The 16163-nt window shown below is 32.8% G+C and overlaps 2 protein-coding genes across 4 annotated transcripts in view; one reads left to right on the forward strand and one right to left on the reverse strand.

The window, feature by feature from the left end:
- Positions 1 to 863, reverse strand: part of LOC140432566 (uncharacterized oxidoreductase YjmC-like) — a 60659-nt gene extending 59796 nt beyond the window's left edge. Inside the window, exon 1 of the mRNA XM_072520557.1 lies at positions 651 to 863. The gene's annotated coding sequence lies outside the window, so the exon portion shown is untranslated. The remainder of the gene's footprint in view (positions 1 to 650) is intronic.
- The window catches only part of fdl (beta acetylhexosaminidase fused lobes), a 300470-nt gene that overhangs the window by 10487 nt on the left and 273820 nt on the right, over positions 1 to 16163 (forward strand). The window contains exon 1 of one of the 3 annotated variants that reach the window (XM_072520546.1): positions 11189 to 11372. The exons of 1 other annotated variant lie outside the window; for it this stretch is intronic. The gene's annotated coding sequence lies outside the window, so the exon portion shown is untranslated. Of the gene's footprint in view, positions 1 to 11188; positions 11373 to 16163 lie in introns of those variants that run through there. One more of the 3 variants, XM_072520545.1, reaches the window with a different exon arrangement.

A 16163-nucleotide genomic window follows, 5' to 3' on the forward strand; every position in this document is an offset into this window, starting at 1 on the left:
AGTCTACACGTAGAAATATAAAAGGAACAATGAGAGTGGCGACATTGGCCGTGGTCCTCTGTATCTGTCCCAAATAGGTCGCAAATGACCTCAATACATTAAGAGTGAAATAGGAAAAGCGATTGGTACGATAATGAATATAAAAAACAGTGAATAGATAATTAGTATTTATAATAGGAAGACAAGACAATAGGGTCAGATAGAAACAAAACATTTTGAGAAGATAATAATATTGTACGGCATTTTTTGCCGGTGAGATCTTTTCGGATTGTTTCAGCGTCAATTGCATCTTTAACCCTGTTTAAGGTAACTAAAAGTGTCGATGCACTAGCTCATGGGGACCGATAAAAATGCCGCTGTTGGTGCTGAGCAACGAACTCGTGTGCTCTGGCTTAGAAGGCTGGCTAAAAACATGGAAAAACAGAATAAACTAAACTTAGAAAGTAGGTACTAAGCAGTTTTTTTCAAATTAAGATTAACTGATCACTTTTTGTTACTAAAAGAGGTCTTGGTAACTTGCTATAAATATGATGTGTTACCAATATATTATATGATTTTTATTGATTTTAACACAGTGTATGATTTTTAAATACTTAATTACATATGATACACGCTGTTATATTTATTATCGAATAATGATTTAGACATACCTTGAATATTAGGAAATATAATGGATTGGAGATATTTTCAGAAATGTTACCACTGAACAGAAGGCACAAACTTCTATCTACACTTAAACTAAAAATAAAAGTTTACTTTTTGTACTTTGTCACGTTATATAGATTTCTTTTTAATTTGTTTTACAAATTTTTAACCAGAATAGCTAAATTTCTCATTAGTGAATACCAATAGAAAATAAATTATCAACATTGAATTACTAATTTAAAATGACTTTAAACTAAATTGATAAACATTATAATTGGTATACGGGAAAAGATTATAAATGAGTAAATAGGAAAACACGTTCGTTATCGCACTAAAATATGTTACACAGTAGTATTTATTTTATTATGTAATCGCATGTGTCATCGATAAGTACTATGTGATCTGCCCATTAACTCGGTTAAGTTAGCCCACAAAATTATGCCGAGGTTACAAAAATTCACATAGAGCTAAAAATTGGTAGAAACGTTCGAGACATTATTATAAATGAAATATGAGCTGTCCCGTGAATCCCACATGCGCAAAAAAAATGTTTCTCTACTTTTTCTCCTAAGAGTCGCCATTTTGGAGATTTAACAATTAAAAAGGTTAAAAAATCCTCGGGATTCATAATATGCATAAGTGTGCTGGGTAAATACATAAAGTTACTGTAGTATTTGATGATTATACCGATTGTACGAAAAATACTAAACATGCAGAATAGCTTCGACAAACTAACATCTTCATCTTCTTATTTGATGAATTTATATAAGTTCCCACCACAGGACGATCAGGTCAAGGGGTGTTGAAGAGTGACCTATTTAACCTTCGTCTTCTCGGGTGGGGTACAGCTGTACCCCAGATGCACATTTTTGTAATATTTTTGAGATTAGCGCCTGTTTCGTTTGGCTAATTTTATTTTGTGTCCATTAGGGTATTGCAAATAATATATTATTCATAAAATCAGTAACGATGTTTCAAATTAAAAGCAAATAAATTATGATCGGCTAGGGGTACATTCGTACCCCGCGTGGGAATCTGTGTCATCTGTATTATCGGTGGCTTTACAAATTACTACGCGCATGTCGCAACTCTAAGAACACAACATCGAACGAAATAGATACCACAGATAAGATGGTAAAGCAATACTCTGCTCGTAGGATATGCAACCGATGGCCAATGACAGTATTTGGATAAATATTGGATATTTCTGGCCTGAACGCTTACATCTTATGGTATATCACGTACCCGGATTTATCTAGAGACAAAGATGATAGATGTAATTTTCTACTAAATCTAGGAGAAGCTTTAGTAAAAGAAAATATTACTAGGCGATATAATGAGGGAGTACGATTGAGTAAGACGAAGCAGTGATTGAAGCAGTACATGCAAGATGTCGTTCCAGAGTTGGCGCTGGTGAAGATGCAAATGGAAGCAGCCTGTGAACTATCTTCAAGTGGACGTTGCTACTTATGTAGTCGAAATAAAGATCGTAAATCAAGGCAATTTTGTAAGCAGTGTAAAAATTTTGTATGTGCAGGACACCATATCAAGGAAGTAATTTGTACCCGATGCCAAGAAACTTCAGACTAGTTTTCGGTCCTAAGATTTATTTTTTATTCCTACAGTTAATTTAATTAAATGATGAAAATTATTTTTTTGCTCGATATACACTTTAATGTAATAAAAATGTGTTAATTTAAGATTTTATTTCATTTTCTTATAATAAAAATTAAATATACGCATTTTTTTCTCTGGGGTACAAATGGAACCCACATGGGACTCCATGTAATTTTACCGACGTGGGAAGACGAAGGGTAATGAAAATATTTTCATCTATTGGCTACTTCCGGTTATACCGGAAATTGCTTATAATTTCGTTTTTTTTTTTAATAAGACACCCAGTATATTTTTTAATTTTAGGAATATTTTTGTTATTTAGAACATTTTTTTGTTAATACTCTCCTATACCTATTAATTGTGAACCGTTTTTAACTTATATTGGTTTTTATATGAAAATTTCACTTTTCTATCCTGTATATAAAGTTCAATATCCTCTAATATAATTTTAATAAAAGCTTAAATTGCTTAGGATCTTATTATCCACAAACAGCATTATCGTTCGTCAGATCACGAATACACGAAGAGATTAACATTTTCAAAACCAGAGGGCACAAGAAGCAGAGGACGACACTCGAATGAGATGGATTGATGATGTGGAAGAAGACCTACAGATTCTAGGGGTTAGAAGATGGAGGGAAGTTGCCAGGAATCGACAGGAGTGGCGACTTCTTTGTGAGCAGGCCAAGATCCACAACGGATTGTCGAGCCACTTATGATGATGATGAGCATTATCGTTTACAGTGTAAAGTTGCCTTTTTCATTATACCGGGTGCTGTCAAAATTGGCATAAAATCGGCATCCCAAATTTTCGCCCAGCTCCTTTTTTTTTCAAATGATTCAACACCCTGTATGTGATTCATTATTTTAGAAAAGTATGTGTTTCACTATCGACCTGTATTAGTATTCCCTATACCTATCTCTGGCAATTTTCAAATAAATTAACTTTATACATTTTTGTCACAAAATATTTATTTATCAAGTAGTCTATGAAATATTCTGACAAAAATATCAGTTATTGCTAATGTTTAATAGTAATCTTGTTGTATGCAATTGGGTGACAGTTATTATAATAATTAGCCCAATTTTCTTGACAAAATAATAATGGCTCATTTAGGATATACAAAGGATGATTTGTGAAATTTAATTTTAATTTACGGTGAGTGTAACAGATCAGTATCCAGAACTTACCGTGTTGTTAATTAGAGATATCCTGACAAGGCTCGACCAAATCATAAAACTGTAAAACGGTTGTTGAATAATTGTTTCCAGATGGTCAGTTTATAAGTAAAACGATTAACGTCGATACTAAAGACTTACAAATACTCGTAGATGTCCTGCGATATTTTGCAGCTAATCCAAATTCATCCCTACGATAATGTCAGCAATTGTTACAGGTATCGACTTAACAATTCACAGAATTTTAAAAAACATCATTGGACCCTTTATTTGTATACACTATACAAATGGGTTTTAATAAATTGCCCAGATCAAGATTTTACCAAAAAAATTATTTGGTGTGATCAATCGAAGTTTACAAAAAATGGTATGCTTAACCGCCATAACAGTCACTTCTGTAAAATCCTCAGCTCACGTGGAATAGTAAATTTCAAGCATTCTTTTCGTTCAATGTTTTTTTGTGCTGTAAAAAATAATAATATATTCGATAGTAATGTGAATTGAACTTTGGGCATCTTTGAGTGTACGTTCTTTATTCTAGATTGTAGTCATAGGTGGTAAAGTAGAGACATAATTTGACCATGTTTCTTTTTTACTTTGCTTAATAAGATATTTAGTTTTTGTCCTTAATTAGTTTTGTAAAATTGTTAAGGTTTTCTGTTGTTCAATGTTTTTTTGAGAAAATCTACAAGCTGTGTGAAAGTCAAAGTTCCCCCAACCAGTTCGGGTTCACAAATGCTGTTGGTACCAGAGAGGCTTTGTTCTCAGTACAAGTCTTATTCCAGAGATGCAGAGACGTCAACTGCGGCGTATACGCATGTCTGGTTGATTACGAGAAAGCGTTTGATCGAGTACAGCACGCCAAGATGATTCAAATACTAAAAGAAACAGGAATTAACAACCAAGATCTGAAAATAATTAGAAATCTTTACTGGAATCAGACAGCAAATCTCAGAGTTAAAGGCGAACACACTGATTATGTAAAAATCATGCGTGGAGTGAACAAAGGTTGTATTTTGTCTCCTCTAATCTTCAATCTGTACTCTGAAAGAATATTTATTGAAGCTTTGCACGAAACTGAAAAAGGTATTCTACTAAATGGTTACCGGCTAAACAACATCAGATATGCAGATGATACCATAGCAGTTGCGGAAAACTTAGAAGACCTACAAGTTCTTATGAACAAAATCACGTATTACAGTCAACAATATGGACTCGATATAAACGTTAAGAAGATAATGCTTATGATAATTAGCAAGAAAAGGATAACAGAAGGTCAACTCTACGTCAACCAATCCCCCGTAGAAAGAGTGATTCACTACAACTACCTCGGCACAATAATAAATAAAGAATGGACCAACAACCAGGAGATTAGAGCACGTATCGGAAAAGCTAGATCCACCTTCAATCGAATGGGGTCTTCTTCAAGAGTTACAATCTCTCTCTTGATACAAAAGTAAGAATGCTGCGATGATACGTCTTCTCTGTCCTTTTTTATGGTGTTGAATCGTGGACCTTGAACAAATATATGTGCAGAAAACTGGAAGCATTTGAGATGTGGCATAATCGAGAATATCTAAGATCCCGTGGACTGACCGAGTCATTAATGAGAAGGTCCTCAGAAGAATGAATAAGAACCGAGGAGTACTGACCACCATCAAATCTCGAAAGGTACAATTCTTCGAACATATTATGTGAAATGAATCCAGATATGCTCTCCTTCAAGCCATCCTGCAAGGAAAAATATTTGAAAAACGAGGTCCAGGAAGAAGGAGAACATCTTGGTTAAAGAACCTCAGAATCTCTTTCAATACAACATCTGTGCAGCTTTTCCGCGCTGCTGTAGATAAGATAAAGATTGCCATGATGATCGCCAACATTCGTAACGGATAGGCACATCAAGAAGAAGAATGTTTTTTTAAAATATTGAAAGCATGTTTGCGAAATTTCATAGCTAGGACTACTTCTTGATTCCACCGTGATACCGGTTTTGGTTTAAAAAGTTTTAATTTTCCCACCGCAATATTAGCTCCTTTAAGTATAATTTCATTGAAATAATGAGTAGTAAAATCTATTCCATCTTCTGAAGTTCTTAAGATAATTATTTATTAGATCTCTATATAAGTCTCAATTTTGCAGTTTAATTTCCATTTTTGGTAAACTAGAATTATCGGTTAATCATGCCCAATGGCTTCAATTGTTACAGGAAAATGATCGCTAATATACACGCAATCAAGACTGTTCCAACAGAAACTTGCAGTTAAACGATATGGGAGATAAATAAGTACATTTACCAATTAATTAATATTAAATTTTGATTATCTATTAATTCCTGAAGGAGTCTTCTACATGATGTCTATTTTTATACTACCCCATGTGATATAGCAATTAAAATCATCAATTACGTTTCTATTTGGATATGGGAGGTAAATGTTACCTATGTTAATAGGTCTGCAGTTGATATTGCATGATATAGATATAGCAACGGATTCCAAATTAGTGTTTAGGTTCATTTTTCTTGCCTCTATGCAATTGTTTACAAAAATACCTACGTCTACGTGTTCTGTGTCGCGACTTTTGAGGAAACTAGTATAGTTTTTATGTTATTAGTTTCAAGATGTGTTTCCCGAAAACAGATTACTAGAGGAGACAATTCTTTCATAAATATATTAAACATTTTTCAGATATCTGAATGAGAAACAGAGATATTACTTTATATGTCCGATGATGACTCAGTGATATTGAGTTATATTTCTTTTCTTAGTCTTGTTCATTTGGATTTTGTGTCGTGGTATAAAATATGATCATGTGCAATATACAAATAATAGAATATCTTTTAATGATTTTATGTCCGTTATGTAGTATTCTACATTTGAGTTAGGGTATTTTGAGGTTAAGGTACTTTGAATCGCATCACAAATAACAATAAAATCAAGAGCAAATTTTGGGGACCTAGACTTAATTTTATTTTTAAAACGGACTCCTTAATAATATCAGACGATGAGTTTGTTGGCGCTTAATTGTGTGTTTAGGTTTGACAAAATGGGTTGTGGTAGTTCTTGTTTCTTGTAAATCAGACGAGGTAGATATCTGTCTTTTGGCTGGGTTGAGAGGTACTTCGGTGTTCAACGAAGCAAAATTTGTTTCTTTGGTCTTTTCTGTTTCTTCTAACAGAGTGTGTTTTGCTGATAATAGTTGATCAGATACTATGGTTTTACCATTAGAATTTTGAACGTTAGTGTGATCAGTAACCATTAGCGGAGGTTGTTGTACAGGTAGAATTACTTTCTGGGTTTGATATTGACTATTTATTTTAAAGGATGTTTGTTTGTTGACATCGACGTCTTTTTGTTGCACACCTAGTGCAATTTAAGTTGTCAAAGATGAAGTATATATGGTAGTTAAAGTTGTCATAAAAGATTGTAACAAAGTCTGGAATAAGGATGCTTTCATCAGGAGTAACAAATACTTAGCGGAGAAAGCTTAAAATATGGCTATATGTAGTATCCGGCATGCCTACTCTTAAAAAAGTTATTCGTGATACTGTTTGAAGTCTTTGTTTTTTTAGTTCATCTTTTATTAGAGCATTTGAAATGGTGGGACAGACAGTAGAAATGACAAGTCTTGCCACTGGAGTGATTTCTGTATTGTTCTTCTTCTTTTGGTGTCTATTCGTTTCGAATATTGGCGATTATTCTGGCTATAATTATTTTATTAACTGATGTTTTAAATAGATTAGTTGTTGTTGAAGAGAACCCTTCCGTCAGGTTATTTTAACCATGATATTCTTTTTCTTCCAATTCCTCGCTTTTCGAATAATTTGTCTTGAAGGATTATTTTCAGTAATCTGTATTTAGTGTCGTTTTTGATTATCTGTCCGAGATATCCTAACTTTCTCCTTTTGATCGTATACATCACTTTTCTTAATTACTATTTAAATGGGAATAAGCCACAATTAAAGGTTAAAATACGTTTATTTACGTTTCAATTTCCACTTCAGAAATCGTTCTCAAAATACAAACATTAGTAAATTAAACAAATTTTGTTTTTTGTTAATTAAACAAATTAAACAAATGGGGAAAGAAACAAAAAATCACTTTTCTTTCTTTCCCCATTCTTCGTATTACAATCTCGTTGGTGATCTTGTCCGTCCATCATATCCTTAGGATTCTTCTGTATAGCCTCATCTCGAAGGCTTTAAGTTTTTTCTCCATCGCTTCAGTGAGTGTCCAGGATTCAACTCCGTAGTATAATATCGAGAAGATATAACATCTTAGGAGCCTTACATTTATTTCCAGATTAAGGTTCAATATTAGCGAATTATGTGATTACAGTATGGAATCAACAACGTTAGTACTGGTGGGGTAAATGCATATTCTATTGCTGGAGATACGTTAGGCAAATAATCTATTTTTCGGTTGCACTAAATATGCCACAGCAATAATGTATTTATGAATTGAGAGCTTGATCTTTTGTCGAATATTTGAAAGAGGTAAGAGCATGCCAAACAAATGGTTGGTATCGTGAGAAGCCGAAGCAGCTCCATCAGAACTTTCATCCATTTTTGAATTTATTTGCCATACTTCATCAAGTTCTATCCTCGAGACGGTCCTGTCTCGAAAGCCAGAAAGTACAAAATAGAAGAATAAAAAAATCTGTTCTTATCAGTACTCTTAGATATGAGGTTTTGAGGTTACAGTAGTGATCGATAGTTAATAATTTATAAAAATACTAATCACAGTTGTGTTTTATAGCACAAATAAGCACACAAACTTTATTGGTTTCACTCATCTACTTTTTAAATAAATATTTGGTTTTTAAGAAAAATATATTAAATCAGGAGACGACTTAGTTGCTGTATTTCTGTACTAAATCAAAAACAGGATTCCTTGCTTAAAGATTATTTGTGAATTTAATAGATTATCACATAAACAAGAGGTGTAACAGATACCAGACAATCTTCCGTATTAGAAACCAGCACTTTAGCGAAAATGCTGGTAATGAGTTTACCTATCTGAGGTAATCAGTTTACGGATTTTCAAGGAATGCCGGTGATCAGTTTGCTATATCTCGGAGGGTCTAATAATTTTATAATAATCTGATTAAATAAAATTACTTGTTTCATATCTTAAACCTTTCAGAGTTAACGTACGGACTATGAGTCAGCTTGTCGAATTATTTGTCGATTTCTGAAGATTAATTATGATTTCGGTCGTGACGTATTCGCTAGCTTCAAGAGAGGGGATACTCTATTCACTAGTGTTCTGAGAGTTGTCTAATGCATTTAGTTCTGCTGCTATATTGAATTGCGGAACGTGAGTACGCACGTTATACAAGTTATCACAAATCTTCAGGTAAATTCAGTTTTAAAATATTTTATTTCTGGGGTACATAAAAAATATTTATGTAATTTATAATTGGAAGTGATGTACTGATGTTTTTTTTTTGTATATCTGAAAAGCAACAAGCATATCTTGAAAAGCTTCATACGAAATTTATCTCTGATTCTGAGTTAGAAGTTGAACCTAACGATGACGATGGTAGTTTGAAAGAAGATTTCAAAAGGACACAAGACCACGACACCGACATGGAAGAAGAAATTAAGGAGCAAATCTCAGAAGTCTTGAATGTTCCACAAAGGGTGCCGCATTTTATTGGTAGATAAGGATGGAACAACTAAATGAAAGAAACATATAGGAACCCGCCGGATACGTACTCGCAGTAACAATTTAATGAAGATAAAAATTTCTGGAGTAACTAGGGAAGTAAGACATATGAAAAGCGCATTAAAGATTTGGAGTTGTTTTCTTTTTACTGAAGAGATTTTGCAAACCATTGTTGTAGACAAAACGAATATCTTTATTGAACTGTGTTCTTACAATCTTAGTAATAAATCTGCAAAAGAGACAGATATTTTTGAACTTGGGGCACTATTGGGTCTTTTATATATAGCTAGGGTAACCAAAAATAATCTCAGATATGCAGATATCTTTAGGACAAATGGCTCGTTGTCATATATTTTTAGATTTACAATGTCGCTTGCACGGTTTAAGTTTTTGCTCAGACACATCCGTCTTGATGATAAATGAACAGGAATAGAGAGGCAAAAATATGACAAATTGGCAGCTGTGAGAGAATTCTTCAATTCGTTTAATTCAAATTTACCTAAAAATTTTTTATTATCAGCATATACAACGATAGATGAAAAACCTAATAAATATGTATAATAAACCTAATAAATATGGCATAAAAATCTACGCATTAGTAGATGCTAAGTTTCCTTATACCGCAACTCTATAGGTGTACGTTGGACAACAGCCACCTGGACCATATAAAATTGATACAAGCAATATTTCCCTCGTTCCTTGCCTCTGCAGTCCTATATCTGGTTCTCACAAAAATATAACAATGGACAATTTTTTTACGAGCCTTAAATTGGCCGATCTTCTTTTAAACAAACATTATCTGACTATGATAAGCACTATGAGAAAAAACAAAAGAGCGCTTCCAATTTAATGTACTGATCTCAAGAGACCAGAAAAATCAAGTATGTTTTTTTATAGAGATAAATGTACGATTGAGTCGTATATATCCAGAAAAAACAAAAACGTTATTTTACCCTCAACGATGCACCACGACGATTTGCTAGACGAATTAGCGGGCAGGTCAGAAATCATCATTGACTATAATAAATCTAAAGGAAAAGTAGATCTAGTTGATAAGATGTGTGCCGCCTAGATTTGCGCTCGAGACACTCGCGGATGGCCAATGTGGTCATGTGGTCATTTTTTATTCTGGAATGAATGTAGCCGGTATCAATTCATTTGTAATAAACAAATATAAATCTAATGAGATAGTTAAAATGCCTAGAAGGCATTTTCGAGAAGCTCTTGGTATGGAACTAGTAAACGGTCATCTGCAACGTCGATTTTTGAATAAACGTATTCCTGGATCAATTAGGTCAAGAATAAAAGAAATTAGCTGTATTGAAGAAGAAATTGTTCCAGTCCCAATTCCACAACCTAATCGTCGAGGACGTTGTTTTTACTGTAGTATACAAAAAAATAGGCCAACCAGATATACCTGTCAAAAATCTGGTAACTTTTGTTTTAAAAGCATGAGTTTAAATACAAGTTATAATAAATTTGTGTGCAATTTTTTTTTGTCTATTTAAATTATATATTTAAAGAATCGACAAGTTCTCAGACAGTTTTTCCGAAAATATTTGTTTTTTGGACCTTTTCTAGATTTGCGTACGTTACATTTTGTGTACCATCACGTCACGTTATCAAAGGTTAATCACGTCCATGAACTAAAAAGAATTTTGTCGTAGACATTTTTAATTGAATTTAATAAAATAACTAAATGTAAATAAGGTAAACATTACCAGACAATCGTTGACATTTTAACACGTTTTTTATGTTAATGGTATACCTACTCTTTTAAGAGTTCACTCGATCCACGTGTATTTGATTTGCGTTGTTAGTTAAGAAGCCGCTCAAGTGTAAGAAAAGGGAAGCTGTGCATGAACGGACACACAAAACATAATAATAAGATTATGATTGTCTTTATTACGACCGACGCAATTGCCCCAATCGAACCGATAAAAACAAAATGCAAAACTTCTTCGAGACCGACCAGACGTGAAATGAAGCGTTAGTTGGCCGGTTCACTAGTGATCAAGGTTGATGGCCAGCTCAGCCGCCAACCATTTCTTTCTCTCGAGTTGTTTACCTGCTCCCTGCTCTCAGGTGTGCGAGAGGAATACAAAATTGAAGATGGTAGTAGTGACAATAGTGGCAAGATCGCAAGACATGCCTCCGTAGCGCGATGTGAATGTGGTTTGAAGACAAGATTTTATGCATATTTGTAATTATTTGGATAATTTGTTTGAGAGTAGTATGACAGTGATTTTTTAAGTGAATAATAAAGTAAGTAAAAACAATCTTTTACCTGATATTATTAAATTAATATATTAAATTTATTTGTTTACCTTTTGGTTACCACGGTTTGATCTTAGTTAGGTACCTTCACTTAGCTTTTTTGGGGTTATTGACATTTCTAACCATAAAATATGTTTGAAAAGAAACACTAAGAATTGTGCAGGTTATTTGGCAAGGTCAAATAAGATCTGGAACTGTTTGTTTTGATTGTATGTATTTAAAATATATCAACATAACCTACAAAAGCTTAATAATATATCATATACCTACCTTTGTATCAACATAATTTAAAATATACCTGTGGAGGGTAGGGTAAAGCCATTTGTGCAGATTTTCCATATAAGTATTTGTTCTATTTGCAAACTTGCATATTTTTGATAGTATACTCAAAAATCCAATATAAAACTCTTTTTTAAATACAAGTAGAATTACTTTTTAGAGTTTTATTTAATGCATATTATTGGAGATTACCATTGCACCTTATAAGCTTATTATATGAATAATTATGTAACGTTGGTATTGTAAATGTTTAATGAAGTATTTGTTCTGAAACTGATTCTTCTCATTTCAGTCTTTAATTATGTAGACTGTTAAACCTTCAATTATTAATCCCTTTATAATCTAAGACATTTTATGGGACATCCCTATAGCTTATTTTTGGTAATTTGTTGTTTCGTTATAGTCTCAAAGAAAACCTTGTTTGTGTGGAACCGCCTTTTGTCCATTTCTTCTACGTGTGCATACTGTCCTAACCTCGAGTATCATTAATTAACAGTAATAAATATGTAATATTTCTATCATTACCGTATACCTTAGAATTAGCTATTTTTTTTGCCTAAAATTTGCATTATTTCTAACTATATAAAAGCTTTTCACAAGAAACTTTAATTTCGCCCAGAAAGCTTTTATGTACAACGTTATTATGCGTAAATTATTATGTCAATATGAATTCAGAATTTTTTTTTTTGCGAAATATATTATTTAAAGATATTTATAACCATAAAATAAACATTTTAATTTTAATTTAATTTCATAAATTTTTCTAATAATAATATTAACACGTTAAGTTCCAAAGCATAAACGCGCTCTTTTGTCTCGGGCCAAAGGAATTTTTTTGTAGTTCCGACATCAAAATTATATTAGTTTTTGTGTGTGCATGTCAATTTGACGTTCTGACAATTAAAACAAGAAAAAAGCATTCTGGTGGCTTGTGATGCACACGGTCTGTGGATAAAATTTTTTGTTCTTGGTTTTAGTCCAGACCATATGCACCAGGTTGTCCCACATATTTTGTAATGCATGAATAAAATATAATATAATAACACATATAGATATTATGATATTCTATTACATTAATTTCTTAACAGTACTTGCATGGGTATAAAAAAACACTTAATGCACATAAAAGTAGTCTTCCTCTATTCCTATTCTCTTTTTCTATAATGTAGTGTCTGACGGATTGTTCTTGTTGTGGTTTGGGAGCACCCCTAGTGTGTAGCAATAATAAAACTATTTTTCTCAGAAAGAAGTAATAGATATTGTGTTCATCATCATCATCCAGCCTCAAGAGTCCACTGCTGAACATAGGCCTCTTCCTCATGTTTCCAACCCCGTCTATCTTGCGCCGTTCTTATCCAGTTTTTATTGAGTCTTATTAAATCGTCAGTCCATCTTGTAGGTGGTAGACCGACGCTTCTCTTGTCTTCCCTTGGCCTCCATTCCAATAACCTCTTTGTCCATCGCCCATCTGTCATTCTGGCTATGTGTCCTGCCCATCTCCATTTTAGTCTGGCTATCTTCTCGATGATGTCAGTCACTCCGGTTCTTCTGCAGATGTCTTCGTTGGTTATTCTGTCTCGCAGAGTTATTCCTAACATGGACCGCTCCATTCTTCTCTGCGTGACTCTCAGTTTGGTAGCTGATACTATAGATATTGTGTTACCCGAAACATATTTGTAAATCACATGCGCATTTACAACTGCCGTATTAGTCAAAAGTTTGATAGCGACTTTCCGGTACCACTTGATACTTCTACCAAAGACGTCTATATTCTTTGCTTCTACGAATGCAAGAACTGTACGCCGCTTTTTGGTCCGAAACATCAATAAAGACTTTTAACTTAACTTTTGTGTTGTTCTATAAAGATTTAAGTCATTTCTCCTCGTTTAAGCTTCACATTTACCAAAGCTTTTGAATTGCGTTTAGAAAGTATCCGTGAATAATGTTCTTCCGGTACCTAAAAGATGTTGCATAAGTTTCACAGCTACCCTAAAAGCTAAGGATTTCTCTCATGGTATTTCTTTTCCACCGTAAAGTTTCACCGCATATGTATAACCTTCAGATACACGAAGTTTAAATAGCTTGATCCCATATTTTTACGCCCTTCTCCACGTATATATTGAAAAAACTTAACCTTCCACGAAAAGGCACCATTGTCTCATTAATACACAGAGAATTTTTAGGCGTACAAATTTTCTGAAATTTACTATTCAAGATTTAGTGGAATATGTTTATTATCGGAAATGTGAAAACAATCTTAACCTTCCACGAAAAGGCACCATTGTCTCATTAATACACAGAGAATTTTTAGGCGTACAAATTTTCTGAAATTTACTATTCAAGATTTAGTGGAATATGTTTATTATCGGAAATGTGAAAACAATCTAAAAGGACCTCGAATCGGTTCCTGCCAAAAACCGCAACTTTGAGATATCGCATTTTTATAAAGTGGATTATTGCTCCACTAGTCTCTCAACTCTGGTTTTTTGTCTAATCCCATCCACATTATAACGGCTAAAAAACGAAGTAATTTATCTCTATCTGTGCCTTTCCATTTGCACAAAAGACGAATAATTTTTGATGGTTTCATTTACAATTCCCTCAACTACTTTCTATTGAGCGTATCTATTTCTTTCTGTTATTAATAAAAGTTGAATTATATTATCAACAAATAAGTGCTAAGTAAAAATCAATCGGTTTGTGATCACGTAGTTGCTCTTCATCAGTGTTGAATCCTGGACTATCAGTAAATTCAAATTTATGTAGTTGTTTTGGGCCATCTATTTCTTTCCACATTATTTTATCTGCTCTTAAATTAACATCGTCTATGTTGATGACTCCTTCAGTTTCTCTGGGTTCTAAATATTCAACAAATCCATACAAAATTAAAAATTGCAAATAAGACATCTTACCAATTACTAAATCATCGACTAAATCAGAAGGACCTTCGTTATACAACTTCTGTTTCTTTCTTGGTATACCTACTAACATCGTCACCCCTTTCTATAAAGTAAGAAAACAATCAAGATAACAATCTGCACTGTGAGCGAAATCAGTTAGCTATTAACACTTTATCAATAGAATTACTGGGTCCAGTTTCTTCATCACTACTCGAATAAATTTGATCACTGTCATTCTCTCGATAAGCAGGATCAGCATCAGAGTCTCTTCAGTCTCAGAAATCAGAATCCCTCATCAGAGTCAGTTTTTTAATTTGACGAATATAATGTATGTTTGAATTACTTCTAGGGGGCTAGTGAAGTTTTAATTGCTATCTTAACAGATAGGTAGTGAGTCAGATATCATTGTAAAATAATTATTCTGAGTGTTTTTAAGTATATTATTGCTTCTTATATTGATATATCTTCAGTACTAAAAATTAAAAAATTACGATTTGGTTTAAAAGGTCTTTCTGTATTAGTTGATGGGACATGGAAAGCACATCAATATCCATACCAACAGTAGACTTTGAGGCATCAGTATAAATAACTAAAGGAAGTCTGAGACACTTCCTAAATAGTGACGTTAAAAAAATTATAATCAACTGCTGAGGATATTTTAAACCAATCTCTAGGTTTATCATTTACATAAAAAATTGTAGATTAATTATTGTTAACTAAACAATAATCTTTTAAATATTTCTTAAAATCCTTATACAAAAATAAAATCCTTCACTATTCACTTCAAAGAGTAGACATTTCTAGTTCCGTATAGTGAGCACATACGCAAAAGTTTCATTTTCCATGACGCTAATTCATTTGTAGGTTACATACTGTTAGTTTAACAGTAACAATATTAGGAAGTACTTATTTTCATACGGGACTTTGCTACTCGATGTAATTTAAATGACGCTAATTGTGGGAAACGAATAAAAGTATGTGTGTGTGATATGCAAAGCAACCTACCATAGAGCAGCGTTGCAGAGGTACAGACTCGTCTGTATTAGTGCATTATTTAAAAAATTATGTAAATGTTAAACTTTGTAGCTAATTAAAATATAAGTGATAACAACTACTATTTTATCGAGTGTTTTAGGATCTTTGTATTACGATTCAACAAAATTATTATACTTCATTTGGAAATTGATGATAGCACATTTTTTATGGCAGAAGAAACGCATTATAGAATAGCGTTCTATTTATAGATATTTTTATTTTTTTTTTCCTCTCTTAATTTTCCTCTCTTTTACCACTAAATTTTTATTTTTTTCCACTCTTAAAATTTGTATAAATTTCAAGAAAAAAAAATTTATAGATATTTTACACAGTAGTAAATTGAATTATAATTTTTGTTGTATTATATTTCCAATATCTTTCCAATAAAAACATTATAAACATTGGACAAATTTGCTGACTTCGTTTATATTTAAATATTTAATAATAAAAGTTTCATATCGGCCCCTTTTTATCGTATACTGGATTATTCTTTTGTTGGTTAATGTTTATAATAAACTATATTCCTGAATAAATCTGGGAAATTAAATTGTTAAAGACAAGCTTC

This window comes from Diabrotica undecimpunctata, chromosome 1 (assembly GCF_040954645.1).
Source record: "Diabrotica undecimpunctata isolate CICGRU chromosome 1, icDiaUnde3, whole genome shotgun sequence".
Classification (NCBI taxonomy): domain Eukaryota; kingdom Metazoa; phylum Arthropoda; class Insecta; order Coleoptera; family Chrysomelidae; genus Diabrotica; species Diabrotica undecimpunctata.